Raw genomic sequence first — 15,343 nt, 5'->3', positions numbered from 1 at the left:
TTTCCTTATTTTTCTAAAGTTGGCATTTGAAAAGCAGAATTTTAAAATTTTTATGAAATTCAATTTCCAATTATATTATTTAATGAGTCACACTTTTGGAATCCAATCAAATAAAATTTTGCCTAAATTAAAGTCAGAAAGATTTTCTTCTGTTGTATTCTAAAGTTTTATAGTTTTAGCTCTTACATTTAGATTTATGTTCTATTTTGGAGTAGTTTTTGTGTCTAATATAAGCCAAGGGTTTATGATCATTTTTTTTCTCATGAATATTCAATTGTTTTAGCATCATTTGGTGAAACCACTCTCCTTTTCCATTGAATTGCCTTGGTCCCTTTGTCAAAACTCAATTGACCATAAAGGTGAGAGTTTCTTTCTGGACTCTACATTCCGTTCCTTTGATTTATTTGTCTGTCTTTATTACTCCAATATTATTACACTCTTGATTACTGTAGCTTTATGGTTGGTATCAAAATTAGTCAGTGTGATATGAACAGGAGGTACTAGGTAGAAAAGGATAGGGTCCCTGGTGAAGGCTCCACCCTCAAACCTGGATCTGTGACCTAAAGTGAGAATGTGCATTTCTGTTTTCCCACTTGAATATTGCCTTTTCCAAAACCACCAAGGCCTGCCCTACTCCCCATCCTGCACCCATGAAAACCCTAGGATACTGGCAGAGGGGCAGAGCAGCACAGCAGAGAAGAGAAGCAGCAACTTGATGTCAATGAGAAGCAGCTTGACTTCAGAGGGACGGCTTGACGATGAGACCTCAGAGAAGAGTTTGTCTGGGGATATTCCCAGCTGAACTCCAGGGGAAGACCACCTTCCCACTCCATTCCCTTTCCAGCTCCCCATCCCACTGAGAGCCACTTTCATTGGCAGTAAAATCCTCTGCATTTACCATCTTCAATTCGTTCATGCAACCTGATTCCTCCTGGATGCTGGACAAGGTCCCAGGTGTGGGTGCAAGAGGCTGTTACACTGACCCTCCACTGAGCTGTCCAATACTTAAGCCATCCACGGGTGGCAAAACTAAAAGAGCACACTGCAACACATGCCCTCTGGGACTCCAGGGGTCATGGGCAACTCTAGACACTGCCATGGGACCACACGGAGTTCTGCTCCTGCTGGTTGCCCAGAAGCACTCATCCTAGTCTCTGCACCCACTCACCTGCGTGCTTCCCCTCCCATGAGGGGTTGAGACCTGTGGGCTGAGTGAACAAGCCAATCCCTTCACAAGCCTCATGAAGGGATCAAGGGAATTATCTCATTTCAAATGTACATTCACCAAATTTGTATTTCTTATTCAAACCTGTTTAGGCTATTCTAAGTATTTTGCATTGCCATATACTTTTTTTTTTTTTTGTTTTGATCAGCTTGTCCATGTCTATGAAAAAAATGCTCCTGGAATTTTCTTATGGATTGAGTTTCAGCTATAGATCAATCTGGGGAGAACTGTCATATTAACAATACTGTTTTTCAATCAATGAGCATGGTACATCTCCTTTCATTTAGATCTTAACATTTCTCACAGTGATGTTTTATGATTTTTACTGTGTAGCTCTACCTCAGGTTAATGCTAACATAATTCCAGTAAAATACAGCAACTTTAATATAGTTCCATTTCTTTCCTCTTCTTTGAGTTATTAGTGTCATAAATAAATACACACACATACCCATAGACCTAACTCTGTGTGTATGTATAACATACTTAACAATAAAAGTTTACAATAATGTTTAAAATGTCTATTTTCAAAAGGAAATTAAGTGGAAAAGGAGGTCTTTCAATCTACCTACATTTTACCACTTCCAGTGCTTTTCATTTCTCCCCATGAATTTTAGTTTCTATCTGGTATGTTTTATTAAACCTAAGGTGCTGGGAATATTTTATTAAGCCTAAAGTGCTTCCTTTAGTGATGCTTCTAGGTCAAATCTTCTAGTAATGCATTTTCTCAGTTTTTGTTTACTTGGAAATGTGTTTATTTTGCTTTTATTTTTTGGGGAATGGTTTCGATGGACACAGAATTCTTGGTTGAAAGTTAAAAATATTCAGCATGGCCGGGCACGGTGGCTCATCCTGTAATCTCAGCACTTTGGGAGGTCAACGTGGGCGGATCACGAGCTCAGGAGATCCAGACCACCCTGGCTAACACAGTGAAACCCTGTCTCTACTAAAAATACAAAAAATTAGCTGGGCATGGTGGCGGTGCCTGTAGTCCCAGCTACTCAGGAGGCTGAGGCAGGAGAATGGCGTGAACCTGGGAGGCGGAGCTTGCAGTGAGTGGAGATTGCTCTACTGCACTCCAGCCTGGGTGACAGAGCAAGAAGACTCAGTCTCAAAAAAAAAAAAAAAAAAAAAAAGAAAATAGAAAAAAAAATCAGCACTTGAATATGTCATTTTACTGCTTCTTGGTCTTCACTGTTTGTAGTGATAAGTCAGCTATTAAGTCAGCAGGAGCAGAACTCCATGTGGCAGTGTCTAGGAGTTGCCCATGACCCCTGGAGCCCCAGAGGGCATGCGTCACAGTGTGCTCTTTTAGTTTCGCCTCCCGTGGATGGCTTAAGTATTGGACGGCTCAGTGGAGGGTCAGTGTGACAGCCTCTTGCACCCACACCTGGGACCTTGTCCAGCATCCAGGAGGAATCAGGTTGCATAAATGAATTGAAGATGGTAAATGCAGAGGATTCTATTGCCAATGAAAGTCATATTTTTTTCCGTACCTGATGAGTCGTTTTTTCTCTTACTTTTTTCAAGATTTTCTCTTTGTATTTGTATTTCAGTCATTGATCATGATGTGTCTAGGTGTGCTTATCTTATTTGGGGTTTGTGGAACTTTTAATATTTGTAGACAGCCTCTCATCAAATTTTGGAGGATTTTAGCTATTATTTTTTCACATAAATGATTTTCCCCTTCCTCTCTCTTTTTTACTTCTGGGACCCTTATTTCACATATGTTGGTAGGCTTAACATTGCCCCACATGCCTCTGATGCTATGCTTATTCGAAAAAAAGGTCTGTACTTTTCAGATTGAGATGTTTCTACTGAACTATATTTCAGTTTACTGCTTCTTTCGTCCCTAATCTCAAATTTGCTGTTGATACAACAAGCAAAATCTTCATACTGAAAATAGTTTTCAACTCTGGAATTTCTATTTGGTTCTTTTTCACTTCCAATATTTGGGTTCTATTTATCTGTAAAGATTATTTATTGAATCATAGACATCATGCATTTTGTTAATTATTTGTTTGCCAAATACATCATCTAGATCTACTCTGAGTCAATTTCTTTTTTTTCTTTCTTTTTTTCTTTCTTTTTTTTTTCTTTTTTTTTTTTTTTTGAGACAGAGTTTCACTCTCGTTGCCCAGGCTGGAGTGCAATGGCACAATCTCAGTTCACCTTAACCTCTGCCTCCCAGGTTGAAGTGATTCTCCTGCCTCAGCCTCTCGAGTAGCTGGGATGACAGGTGCACACCACCACGCCAGGCTAATTTTGTATTTTTGGTAGAGACAGGGTTTCTCCATATTGGTCAGGCTGGTCTCGAAATCCTCACCTCAGGTGATCCACCCGCCTTGGCCTCCCAAAGTGCTAGGATTATAGGCCTGAGCCGCTATGCCCGGCTGCTACTCTGAGTCAATTTCTATTGATTACTTTTTTTCCTGAGTATGGATCATACTTTCCTAATTATTTGCATGCTTAGTAATTGTTTTGCCCAAAAAGGGAAATTTTGGATAATAAAGTACGGCAACTCTGAATTCTGATTAATTTTTCTGAAGAGGAATCCACCAACCTTTGTTGCTGTCCTCACCGACATCAACTCTGAGCGCCACTGCTGCGCTGCTTGACCTTCTGGGAGCCTTCACAGCAGGAGACAATGCGTGCGAGGATGCCACAGAGAGGGAGGAAGAGGAGGATGAGGGAGGCCAGACGCACCTGTCGCCCACAGAGCCTGCCCCATATGCCCAGATGTTTGCCCCAAAGACGTTGGCACTAGTGTAGCGACTTGACCACACAGAGGTGTTCAGGAACGGCCTCGGCCTCATCTATGCCATCCACATGGAGGGCCTGAAGGTGTTCCCAGGGAATGTAATTAGGAACCTGCTGACGTGCACCGTGCCCCTGGCTGGGGGCTCACAGAGGACGATCTCTTTTGGGGCTGGTGATCGGCAGGTCATCCAGACTCTACTGGCCGACTCGCTGCCCATTAGCAGCTGCAGCGTGGCTCTGCTCTTCTGCCAGCTGGACATCACCAATGTGCTGTCTTTGTTCTGTGTCACCCTCACAGAGCACAAGGTTCTCTTCCTGTCCCCTAGCTACCAGCAGCTCGCTGATGCCTGCAGGGACCTCCTAGCATTGCTGTTTCCTCTCAGATACAGCTTCATCTATGTGCCCATCCTGCTGGCCCAGCTGCTGGAGGTCCTCAGCACACCCATGCCCTTCATCATCGGGGTCAATGCGGCTCTCTAGGCAGAGACCCAGGAGCTGCTAGATGTGATTGTTGCTGATCTGGATGGAGGGACGGTGACCATCCCTGAGTGTGTGCATATTCCACCCTTGCTAGAGCCACTGCAGAGTCAGACGCACAGTGTTCTGAGCATGGTCCTGGACCTGGAGCTGGAGTTGGTTGCCTTTGCCTTCCCTCCACCCACAACGTCCCCCTCCTCCCTGAAGTCCTCCCATGCAGGACAAAGAGCTGCATGCCATCTTCCGGTGGCTCTTTGATCAGCTGCTGCAGAGCTATCTCTGGTGCCTGCATGTCATGCGCATTCACCCGGAGCCTGTCATCCACTTCCATAAGGCAGCCTTCCTGGGCCAGTGTGGGCTGGTGGAGGACGATTTCCTGATGAAGGTGCTGGAGGGCATGGCCTTTGCTCTCTTCGTGTCGGAGCGTGGGGTCCCGTACCACCCCACGGAACTGTTTGATGAGCTGGTGGCCCACGAGGTGGCATGCAGGGGGGCGGATGAGAACCACCCCCAGTGTGTCCTGCGTCACATCCAGGAACTGGCAGAGCAGCTCTACAAGAACGAGAACCTGTACCCAGACTTGGCGATGCACAAGGTACAGAGGCGGGGCGAGAGCAGCCATCTGCAATGGGTGCCCCAGCCCTTCCCGTGGCTGGATGAGGGCACCATGTAGCGGATCGTGGACCAGGCTACTGCCAAGATGCAAGGGGCACACCTAGCCATGAAGGCTGAAAGGAGGACCACAGGGCCCTCAGGGCCCTGCATGACTGCCGTACTGGAGCGATGCAGCGGGCTGCAGGTCAAGAGTGCTGGCCGGCTGGAGGTTGTGGGCAATTGCATCTCCCATGCGTTTGAGGGGAAGATGCTTGAGGCCAAGAAGCTGCTCCCAGCCTTGCTGACGGCCCTGAAGAGGCGAGCTTCCCGCCGCTGCCTTGCCCAGGAGCTGCACCTGTATGTGCAGCAGAACTGGGCAGTCCTGGATAACCAGCAGTTTGACTTTGTCATCCATATGATGAACTGCTGCCTGTAGGACTACACTTCTCTGGACGAGCATGACATCTTGGCTGCTCCGCTGCCTCTGGTCACAGCCTTCCTGGAAGCTGAGCCGGAGGGGTGAGGCAGTTCTCTTACAGCTGTGTGCAGGAGCACGTGGTGTGGAGCATGCCAGAATTCTGGGAGGCCATGTTCTACTGGGACACGCAGACTCACATCTGGGCCCTCTACCTGGAGTCAACTAAGGACCAGGCCCCTGCCCAGGAGGTTGGGGAGGCACCTTTCCAGGAGGACGAGCAAGCACTCTGCCCTAGACGTGGCTTCTGAGCAGTGGTGCCTGTGGCCATCCTTGAGCGGTGAGAAGCAGCAGGAACTGATGCAGAAAGAGGAGAGCACGGTGTTCAGCCAGGCCATCCACTATGCCAACCGCATGAGCTACCTCCTGCTGCCCCTGGACAGCGGCAAGAGCCTCCTGCTTCAGGAACTCCCGGGCTGGGTGACCTAGAGAGCACCAGCAACAGCCTGGTCCCCAACAGCATGGCTGGCAGTGTGGCTAAGAGCTATGACACGGGGAGCGGCTTTGAGGACACAGAGACCTGCAATGTAGCTGGGGCTGTGGTCTGCTTCATCAACTGCTTTGTGGACGAGGTTTGCACAGAGAGTGGGGTCACCAGTGACCACCTCAAGGGGCTGCATGTCATGGTGCCAGACATCATCCAGATGCACATCAAGACCCTGAAGGCTGTGCAGCAGGAGAACTGGAGGCTGATGCCCACCCAGAAACCCAAGCTACTGAGGCCGCACCTGCTGTCTGGTGAAGAGTGTGTGCTGGACGGCCTGCGCGTCTACCTGCTACCGGATGGGCATGAGGAGGGTGCGGGGGGCAGTGCAGGGGAGGCCAGCACTGCTCCCAGCTGAGGGCACCATCTTCCTCATCATGTACCAGGTCATCTTCACGGGGATGCTCACAGACCCCCTGGTGGGGGAGCAGGTGGTGTTCTGCTCCTTCCCGGTGGCCGCACTGACCAAGGAGAAGTGTATCAGCATCCAGAACCCTGTGGACCAGCTCTTGCAGGACGGGCTGCAGCTGCGCTCCTGCACATTCCAGCTGCTAAAAATGGCCTTTGATGATGAGGTGGGGTCTGACAGTGCTGAGCCCTTCTGCAAGCAGCTGCATAAGCTGCGGTACATGCCGGATGTCAGGGCCACCTTCTCCTTCACCCTGGGCTCTGCCTACACACTGGGCAGGCCACCCCGTGTCACCAAGAACAAGGGTCTCTCCCTCAGAACCCTGTCCAGGAACCTGGTTAAGAATGCCAAGAAGACTATCGGGTGGCAGCATGTCACTCGCAAGAAGTACAACCCCCCCAGCTAGGAGCACTGGGGTCAGCCCCCTGAGGACCAGGAGGATGAGATCTCAGTGTCTGAGGAGCTGGAATCCAGCATGCTGACCCCGTCCTCAGCCCTGAAGCCCTCAGACCGCATGACCATGAGCAACCTCCTGGTGGAAAGGACTTGCTGCCGCGATTACCAGTGCCTTGGCCTGGGCACCCTGAGCAGCCACCTGAGCTGGGTCAAGTCTGAATCCTTCTGCATTTCTCCTGTCAGCTGCATGTATGCCATCTACTGCAGCTACCCGGGGCTGCTGATCGCGCTCCAGAGTGTCCAGGACAACGCCCTGCAGCGCATGTCCCACTGCTACCGCCAGAACCGCTTCCCCGTGGTCTGCTGGCGCAGCAGGCGGTCCAAGGCAGTACTGCTGCGTTCTGGGGGCCTGCATGGCATAGGTGTTGTCGGCCTCTTTAAGGCCCAGAACGCACCTTCTCCAGGCCAGTTCCAGGCGGACTCAAGTAGCGTGGAGCAGGAGAAGTACCCACAGGCTGTGGTCAGCTCCATGCCCCGCTACTCCGGTGCATCCGGATGCAACACACTTAGCGGCTTCTCCTCAGCCTACATGGGCAGTCACATTCCCAGCCCCAGAGCCAGGGTCACCACACTGTCCAACCCCATGGTGGCCTCAGCCTCCAGACTGACTGCACCCCGAGGTAAGTGGGGGCAGTGTCAGGACTAGTGGGCGCAGCAGTGGGCTTGGTGCCAATGTGGGCACCTGGCTAGCTGGCAGAGACGTGCTGGCCCCACCCCAGGCCAATGGGTGCCACCCCCAACCAGGACGTCCTGTGGCCACAGCGAGCAGTCCTCTACATCCTCGGGGACAAAGTCCAGCTCAAGAGTGTGAGGCCAGATCCCCTGCAGCAGTGGGAGCTGATGCCCATTGAGGTATTCCAGGAGCGGCAGGTGAAGGCTAGCTTCAAGAAGCTGCTGAAGGCATGTGCCCCAGGCTGCTCTGCTGCTGACCCCAGCTTAGCCTCCTTGCTGCCCTTGCTGGAGGACTGGAGTGGCTGATTCAGATCCACAAGCTGCTGCAGGTGTTGGTGCTGGTGGGGAGCTCCTGTTCTCAAGCTCCTCCATGCTGATGGGCCTGGAGGACGGCTGGGCCATCACCACCCCCAGGTGGTATCCTTGGTGCAGCTGCTGTCAGACCCCTTCCACTGCATGCTGGAGGGGTTCTGCCTGCTGGTGGAGAAGGAGTGGCTGTCCTTCAGTCATTGCTTCAGCCACTGGGGAGCCCACATTCTGGCTGGACAGAGCTTCACACCATCTTCCCGCAGTTCCTGGACTGCCTACACCAGGTCCAACCACAGTTCCCCATGGAGTTTGAGTTCAGCCAGTTCTACCTCAAGTTCCTTGGCTACCACCATGTGTCCCGCTGTTTCTGGACCTTCCTGCTGGACTCTGACTATGAGCACATTGAGCTGGGACTGCTGTAAGAGAAGGGGCAGGGCAGGGGCCAGCTGCCTTGCAGGTCTGTGTGTGGCCCGGATGAGCAAGAGGACACCCATGTTCCACAATTACATGCATGCACCCGAGGACACAGAAGTCCTGCGGACCTACAGCAATGTGTCCAATCTGAAGGTGTAGGACTTCTACACTGAGGAGATGCTGGCCGAGGGCCCTCCCTATGACCAGAAACTGGCCCAGGGGCCCCCTGAGCCCCAGAGGAAGAATGATCTGAGGGAGGTACTCCCCAGAGCAGGTGCAGTATGGTGTGGCCTGCTACCACAGCTGCCCACGAGCCCAGCCTGACGCCACCTCACGCCTGCTGGAGGAGCTGCAGAGGCTGGAGACAGAGCTGGGCTGACCCGCTGAGCGCTGGAAGGACACCTGGGATCAGATGAGGCTGCACAGCGCCTCCAAGCCCGGCCAGATGGACGTGGCACCCCTAGCTCCCTCCTAGTGTCCCCTGCACCCCACCACCGCTGCTCGCTGGTTATGTACCAGCAGGAGGAACGCCTGGGCTCCACCCTGAGCCTCAGCCTGGAGGGCGACCAGAGAAGTGGCTCGACTGTATGTGGCTCCCGCCAGGCTGCCCACCGCAGCACCAGCACCCTGTACAGCCAGTTCCAGACAGCTGAGAGTGAGAACAGGTCCTATGAGGGCATTCTGTACAAGAAGGAGGCCTTCATGAAGCCCTGGAAGGCCCGCTGGTTCATGTTGGACAAGACCAAGCACCAGCTGCGCTACTACGGCCACCGTGTGGACACTGAGTGCAAGGGTGTCATCGACCTGGTGGAGGTGGAGGCTGTGGCACCTGGCACGCCCACCATAGGCGCCCCTAAGAGCGTGGATGAGAAGGCCTTCTTTGACGTGAAGACAACACGTCTCGTTTACAACTTTTGTGCTCAGGACGTGCCCTCGGTCCAGCAGTGGGTGGACCGGATCCAAAGCTGCCTGTCGGAGGCCTGAGCCTGCCGGACTTGCCTGGTTGCTCTGCTTCCAGTCGTTACCGACCACTAGGGGTGGGCAGGGCCGCCCTGGCCATGTTTACAGCCCGGGTCCGGCCCTCGGCAGTATTGAGGCCCCGAGCCCCCAGCACTTGAGTGTACAGCCCCGGTCCCTGCCCCGCCCCGCCCAGCCCCGCCCGGCCCCGCCCCTCCCGGCCCTAACTTATTTTGGCGTCACAGCTGAGCACCGTGCAGGGAGGTGGCCAAGGTACAGCCCGCAACGGGCCTGTAAATAGTCCAGCCAGCCGGCTGCAGGCGAGTTGTTTCTAGAACCAGAGTCCATATAAAGAGAGAACTACCGCAAAATAAAATAAAATAAGAATAAATATCTCAATTTATCACCTCTCATCAATTTTCGACAATTTTGTCCAACTTTATATGTTATTTTTTTTAACCTGAGAGGATTTGATAATCTCTTAATACCACCATGGCTAAAAGTTCAAGTCATTTATTATTTATATAATAAGTCATAACATTGGATTTTAGGGCTGCTGGAAGAGTTCAGTGCTAAATGCTCTTTTGGGTATGTAAGCCCTCAATCACAGAGCCACAGGCAGTTGCTTATCCTTCCACTGACACTCTCTTTATTTTTCTTTATTTGTAGTAATTTTGTTTATTTGTATACATGGCTCTCTTGGCTGGTTCACCATGGTTCTTTACAATGCTAGGAATAGACATAATGCACAAAATGTGGCTTCTAGCTTCATCTCTGTTCTATGAAGCAAAGCTTCAGTCAACCAGGTTGACCACTGCATTTTAATTGATTATTGTTATGTAGGGCATGTGGGAGATCTTTAGTGGGAGAGATGAATAGTGGGCAGGAAACCAGAAAACCAAGGATTATAATAACCTTACTAAAGAGTAGAAACCCACTAAGAGAAAAATAAATAAAATGTGCTAGTTAGCAAACTCCACCTGCAGCCTCTTCCCCGAACCACATTTTCCTCACTGATTAAACCCATCTCACTTACGAGCTAGACATTACACAGATGTGCAGATTTTGGCTTAATTAATCAAAATCCAGTAGCATAGGTTTGCCTGGTTTCATTTTGATTGCAAAAATCCCTTCAATCAGTGACTTGTAAAAGAAATGTTCAGATTTTCAAGACTAAATTTTGTTTTTCATAAAATGTTTTTCATTTCATTGATTGGTACTTGTGCACACCGCATCTTGTTCTCTGGCTAGAAGTCCAGGTGTATGGGAAGAAAATGGCTTTATTGAGTCACTGTTAGCAGTGACTATTTTATGTGAATAAAATGAAGTTTAATAAATTGCCAAGCTTATGAATAGAAACTTATCAAGCATAGAAGAGGAAATCGATTCCTGGCAACCTAAAAATATACCAAAGAAAGAAAGAAACTGCAAAATTGTACAAGCTTGGCTGTTCCCACTTTTGCTGTTCTTTTTAGCAAACTTGACAGGCAGTTTGCTTGCCAGCGAGCTTTGTAACTGGGGCTGACTCAATCTCAGGAGTGAGGGTGGGGGCTCAGTGTCATTCACTCGCCAACTGACATCGTATCAAAGTATTTGACAGGCACAATTTACTGTGAGAGGTTAATGTTACCTTTCTTTAAAATGAATAGTTTAATAAACCAAGCATCAAAACTGACTTAAAGTAGTCTCAAATTCCCCAGTCTCAGACTCCTAATTCTTCAGCTGGAAAGAAAAGGAGCTTATAGGCTGTCCCTTACAATTCTACAGGTTAGAAAATACAGTATTCTAAAAATGAAGTTATCAAGAAAAAATGTCTTGCCTGAATTTTATTGCAGTCTTTAACAGAACTGCTGGTGATTAGCGGTTTCTTTTCTGTGAAGGGAGGACTGCAGGGCTTTACATAGTAGTGGACAGACATCATTTCATGGTACTCGACAAACTTTTAATGAAAGAACAATGGTAATAGTAGATAGTGATACTAACACAGCTGTACAAAACAGTGTGAAAGAATCAAAGGACTTGTTGAATGGAAGCTTTACTTCCACCCCTGTAATTATGTGGGGTCTTCCCATTGTTTCTTGGCCAACCTTTTTGAAAGGCTAGTCTGTGTGTGTTATCTTCCCTTTCTCCCCTCGCAGGTATAATAAGAGCCCTAGGGTCCATCTATCCTCTGTGATCTCAACCTTGGAATGATGCATGGATTTGGCTCTCACTTTCTATCTAATTTATTGAGAAGTCATATCCTCTTTTCAGTCTTGCCACATAGAATGGTTTCTAATATTCTTTTGTGGTCACCTACCTTTTAATTAGCAGCAATTCCTAGAGTCGGCTTTGATTCTTTCTCGGCTGACAGATCATAAAGGTCCTGTCTAGATCACTGGATCATATAGGTCTAGATTTGTGTATTTTTACTGTTAGTTGCTTCATTCCTTTTTTTTTCTTCTCCCAATCAGGTAGGCTATACCATCATTTCAAAAAAATTGGGTGAAAGATAGGACTGTTACTTCTCTGGGGTTAATGAATTTTTCCCTATCCAATTTTTCTAAACAGAGGGATTGAGGTTTTTGACAATAAGCATATGGTTGAGGCAGGCACCATGGCTCTTCTGTAAGGATTTGCTCTTTGAAGATTCATGTCTTTCACTCTGTAAATGTCCATTGACCTCAGTGGTCGTTTCCTTGGATAATTGCAGGAATCTCTTTCAGCAGATACTGCCTGGCAAAAGTTTTGCTTGTCGTTGAGTAGGTATTTGTCTGATGGTGAAAACGTAAAGCCACTGTCCCCTAAACTTTATTGGGCAAGCTGGTCACAATGGAACTACTACTGATCCCTTCTTGAAATTGGTCACTTAGCCAGGCACAGTGTCTCACGCCTGTAATCCCAGCAGTTTGGGAGGCCAAGGTGGGCAGATCTCCTGAGCTCAGGAGTTCGAGACCAGCCTGGGCAACATGGTGAAACCTCATCTCTACTAAAATACAACAACAAAAAAATTGACCAGGCCTGGTGGTGTGCGCCTGTAATCCCAGCTACTGGGGAGGCTGAGGCAGGAGAATCACTTGAGCCCCGGAGATGGAGGTTGCAGTGAGCTGAGATTGCACAACTACACGTCAGCTTGGGCTACAAAGTGAATTTCCACCTCAAAAAAAAAAAAAAAAAAAAAAAAAAAGAAGAGAAATCAGTCAGTTAAAGGTTTTGATTCATCTCCCAGTGCCAAAACCCTGGCAGAATGGCTGTGCCTGCTGAGAGGTTGAGCCCCTGTTATGCACATTGTAACATGTGGATAAAAGTTCCAAGGTTAGTTAGCTTGCACTGGGCCGGGTACCTCCACGTGATGGTTGAGTTGAACTTTCAGCATAGCTTTTTTCTGCCTTCCTGGGAATAAAGCTACAGTTTCAGGGTGGGGGTTGAGCCAAGTATCGGGGTGGAGTGAGGCAGGAGGACAAAGTGCAGCAGCACAGAGGCTGCAGGTTGGGAATGGTAATCTCTCACTGGCTCACTCCATCTGTCAGCCCTTCAGACAGCAATGGCTCAGAGCTCCAGACAGCGAAGGAGATATTTCTTTGGAAGATTCTCAGAAGCATAGAGTCAGAGGCCTTTTCTGTTAGATTTGGCTTATGCAGCTGGCATTGCTGACAGCATGGCAGCCTATTTAGCAAGGCTCGGTATTGAACACCTGTGTACATGAGTAACAATGCCTGAAATAACATTGTTGCTACTCTTACTGTGGTAACAGTTACTCTTACAATTGTTTTTCTCATTATCTCAAAGGCTTTTTGTGTGTGGTGGAGGAGGGACAGATTGTATCTTCTGATTTGACTAGGGACAATAGTGGCCAATCAGCAGGCTAAGTGGGAAGGATCCCATCCTAATCTCCCGCCCTAGATAGCACATGCTCTGAGGAACCACTTTTATCTTACCTGTTCATGGTTTAAAAACTTACCCTGCAGACATAATTTCAGGCCAGAAAGTTTAAACTCTGATTTCCAGGGCCTTTTCTCTTAGGGAGAAAATATTTTGCAAGTTTTCCTTAGTTCAGGAAAGCTCTCATATTAACGGGGCAGACATATGCATATAGTCACTTTATATAAAATTAAATACATATAAAATAATCAGAGTATAGTGCCCTTCTGTGATTTGCCTCTCCCACCCAACATTGTGTTTTAAACATTCATACATGTGGCTGGGCACGGTAGCTCATGCCTGTAATCCCAGCACTTTGGGAGGCAGAGGCAGGCAGATCACGAAGTCAGGAGATCGAGACCATCTTGGCTAACACAGTGAAACCCCGTCTCTACTAAAAATACAAAAAATCAGCTGTGTGTGGTGGCAGGTGCCTGTAGTCCCAGTTACTGGGGAGTCTGAGGCAGGAGAATGGCGTGAACCTGGGAGGCGGAGCTTGCAGTGAGCCAAGATCGTGCCACTGCACTCCAGCCTGGGCGACAGAGCGAGACTCCATCTCAAAAAACAAAACAAAACAAAAGACAAAAAACCCCCAAAACCATTCATACATGTGAATATAGCTGTGGTTTATTCATTTTCATGGCAGTATAGGATTTCATGATATGACTATATCACAATTTTTTGTCCTTTTTATAGTCAATGGACATCTAGGTTGTTTTGCCATAATTACAGATAATGCTGCTATGAATCATCTTGTACTTATATAGTGATATGTATGTAAGAATTCTCTAATGCATATGCATAAAAGTAGAATGGTTGAGTTTTGGGGCTGTGTATATTAAACTTTAATGGATGATGCCAAATTATTTTCTAAAGTGATAGTACATAAAATACATACAGTAACATACATTCCCATTAGCAGTACACAAGAGTTCCTGTCACTCCTCATACTAATCAACACTTGGCATTGTGCAACTTTTAAATTTTCAAATTACTGAAAATGATTTTGATCTATATTTCTATGGTTGCTAAAATGTTTGAGCACATTTTTGCAAAGTTTATTAGTAATTTGTATTTCCTTTTCTGTGAAATGCACAAATCATTTGCCTTTTTAGTTGATTATTAAAACTTCTTTACATATTATGGATACTCATCCTTTGCCAATTATATTTCCTGGAAATATCTACTGTTTATCTACTTCTCTTTCCCATTTTGTGAAGTCTTTTGATGAAAGAAAGAGTACTCATTTTTAATGTAGTTGAATTTATTAATAACTCTCTGTATGGTTTTCATTTTCTGTAATTTTAAGAGACATTAATCCATATCCTGAGTTCACTTCCTATGCTTTCTCTTAATGGTTTTATTTTGCTTTTCATATTTTATGTCTTCATTCATCTGAAATTACTTTTATTTTGTGCTATGAGGCAGGAGTCCTTTTTTTTTGGAGACAATCTGGCTCTGTTGCCCAGGTTGGAGTACAGTGGTGCCATCTCAGCTCACTGCAACCTCCACCTCCCAGGTTCAAGCAATTCTTGTGCCTCAGCCTCCCGAGTAGCTGGGACTACAGGTGCGTGCCATTATGCCTGGATAATTTTCGTATTTTTGGTAGAGACAGGGTTTTGCCATGTTGGCCAAGCTGGTCTCAAATCCCTGAGCTCAAGTCATCTACCCTCCTCAGCTTCCCAAAGTGTTGGAATTACAGGCATGAGCCCCTGTGCCTGGCCCATTTTGATTTTTAATATACATATATTTAATCCTCAAATCACAAAGGATTCTTCTTTCTCATGGATATGAAGTATCAATTCTGTCATATATTAAGTACTCATATATGCATGGGTCCATTCCTTGTCTGTTTTATTTCATTAATCCCTTCCTGTATACTTGCTGCATTGCTTCATCATTTTAGTTACCAGAATTTTATATTAGTCTTCACGCCTGGCTGTGTCTTGACTATTCTTGAGTGTTCTATATAAATTTCAGAGCTAGCTAGTTATATATACAGAATCCAGTAGGAAGTTTGATTAGAATTATATAATACGTATTTATCACCATGAGGATAAGTAACATCTTCACAATATAGTCTTTTCACATGTATTTCTCTCCACTTATTATGTCTTCTAATGTTTCTGATTAAATTCTTAATTTTTAGATAAAACTCCTACACATCTTTTAGATCTGTTTTGAGATATGATATATTTTTTGCTACTTTGGATA

At 47.2% G+C, this 15,343-nt stretch overlaps 1 protein-coding gene and 1 pseudogene across 1 annotated transcript in view; one reads left to right on the top strand and one right to left on the bottom strand.

The window, feature by feature from the left end:
• The window catches only part of LOC104681664, a 47,857-nt pseudogene extending 38,601 nt beyond the window's left edge, over positions 1–9,256 (top strand).
• XKR4 (XK related 4) overlaps positions 1–15,343 on the bottom strand; it is a 421,681-nt gene that overhangs the window by 53,883 nt on the left and 352,455 nt on the right. The gene's annotated exons all lie outside the window — the stretch shown is intronic.

This window comes from Rhinopithecus roxellana, chromosome 9 (genome assembly GCF_007565055.1).
Source record: "Rhinopithecus roxellana isolate Shanxi Qingling chromosome 9, ASM756505v1, whole genome shotgun sequence".
Lineage (NCBI taxonomy): Eukaryota > Metazoa > Chordata > Mammalia > Primates > Cercopithecidae > Rhinopithecus > Rhinopithecus roxellana.
This window is presented reverse-complemented; position numbering and strand designations above follow the sequence as displayed.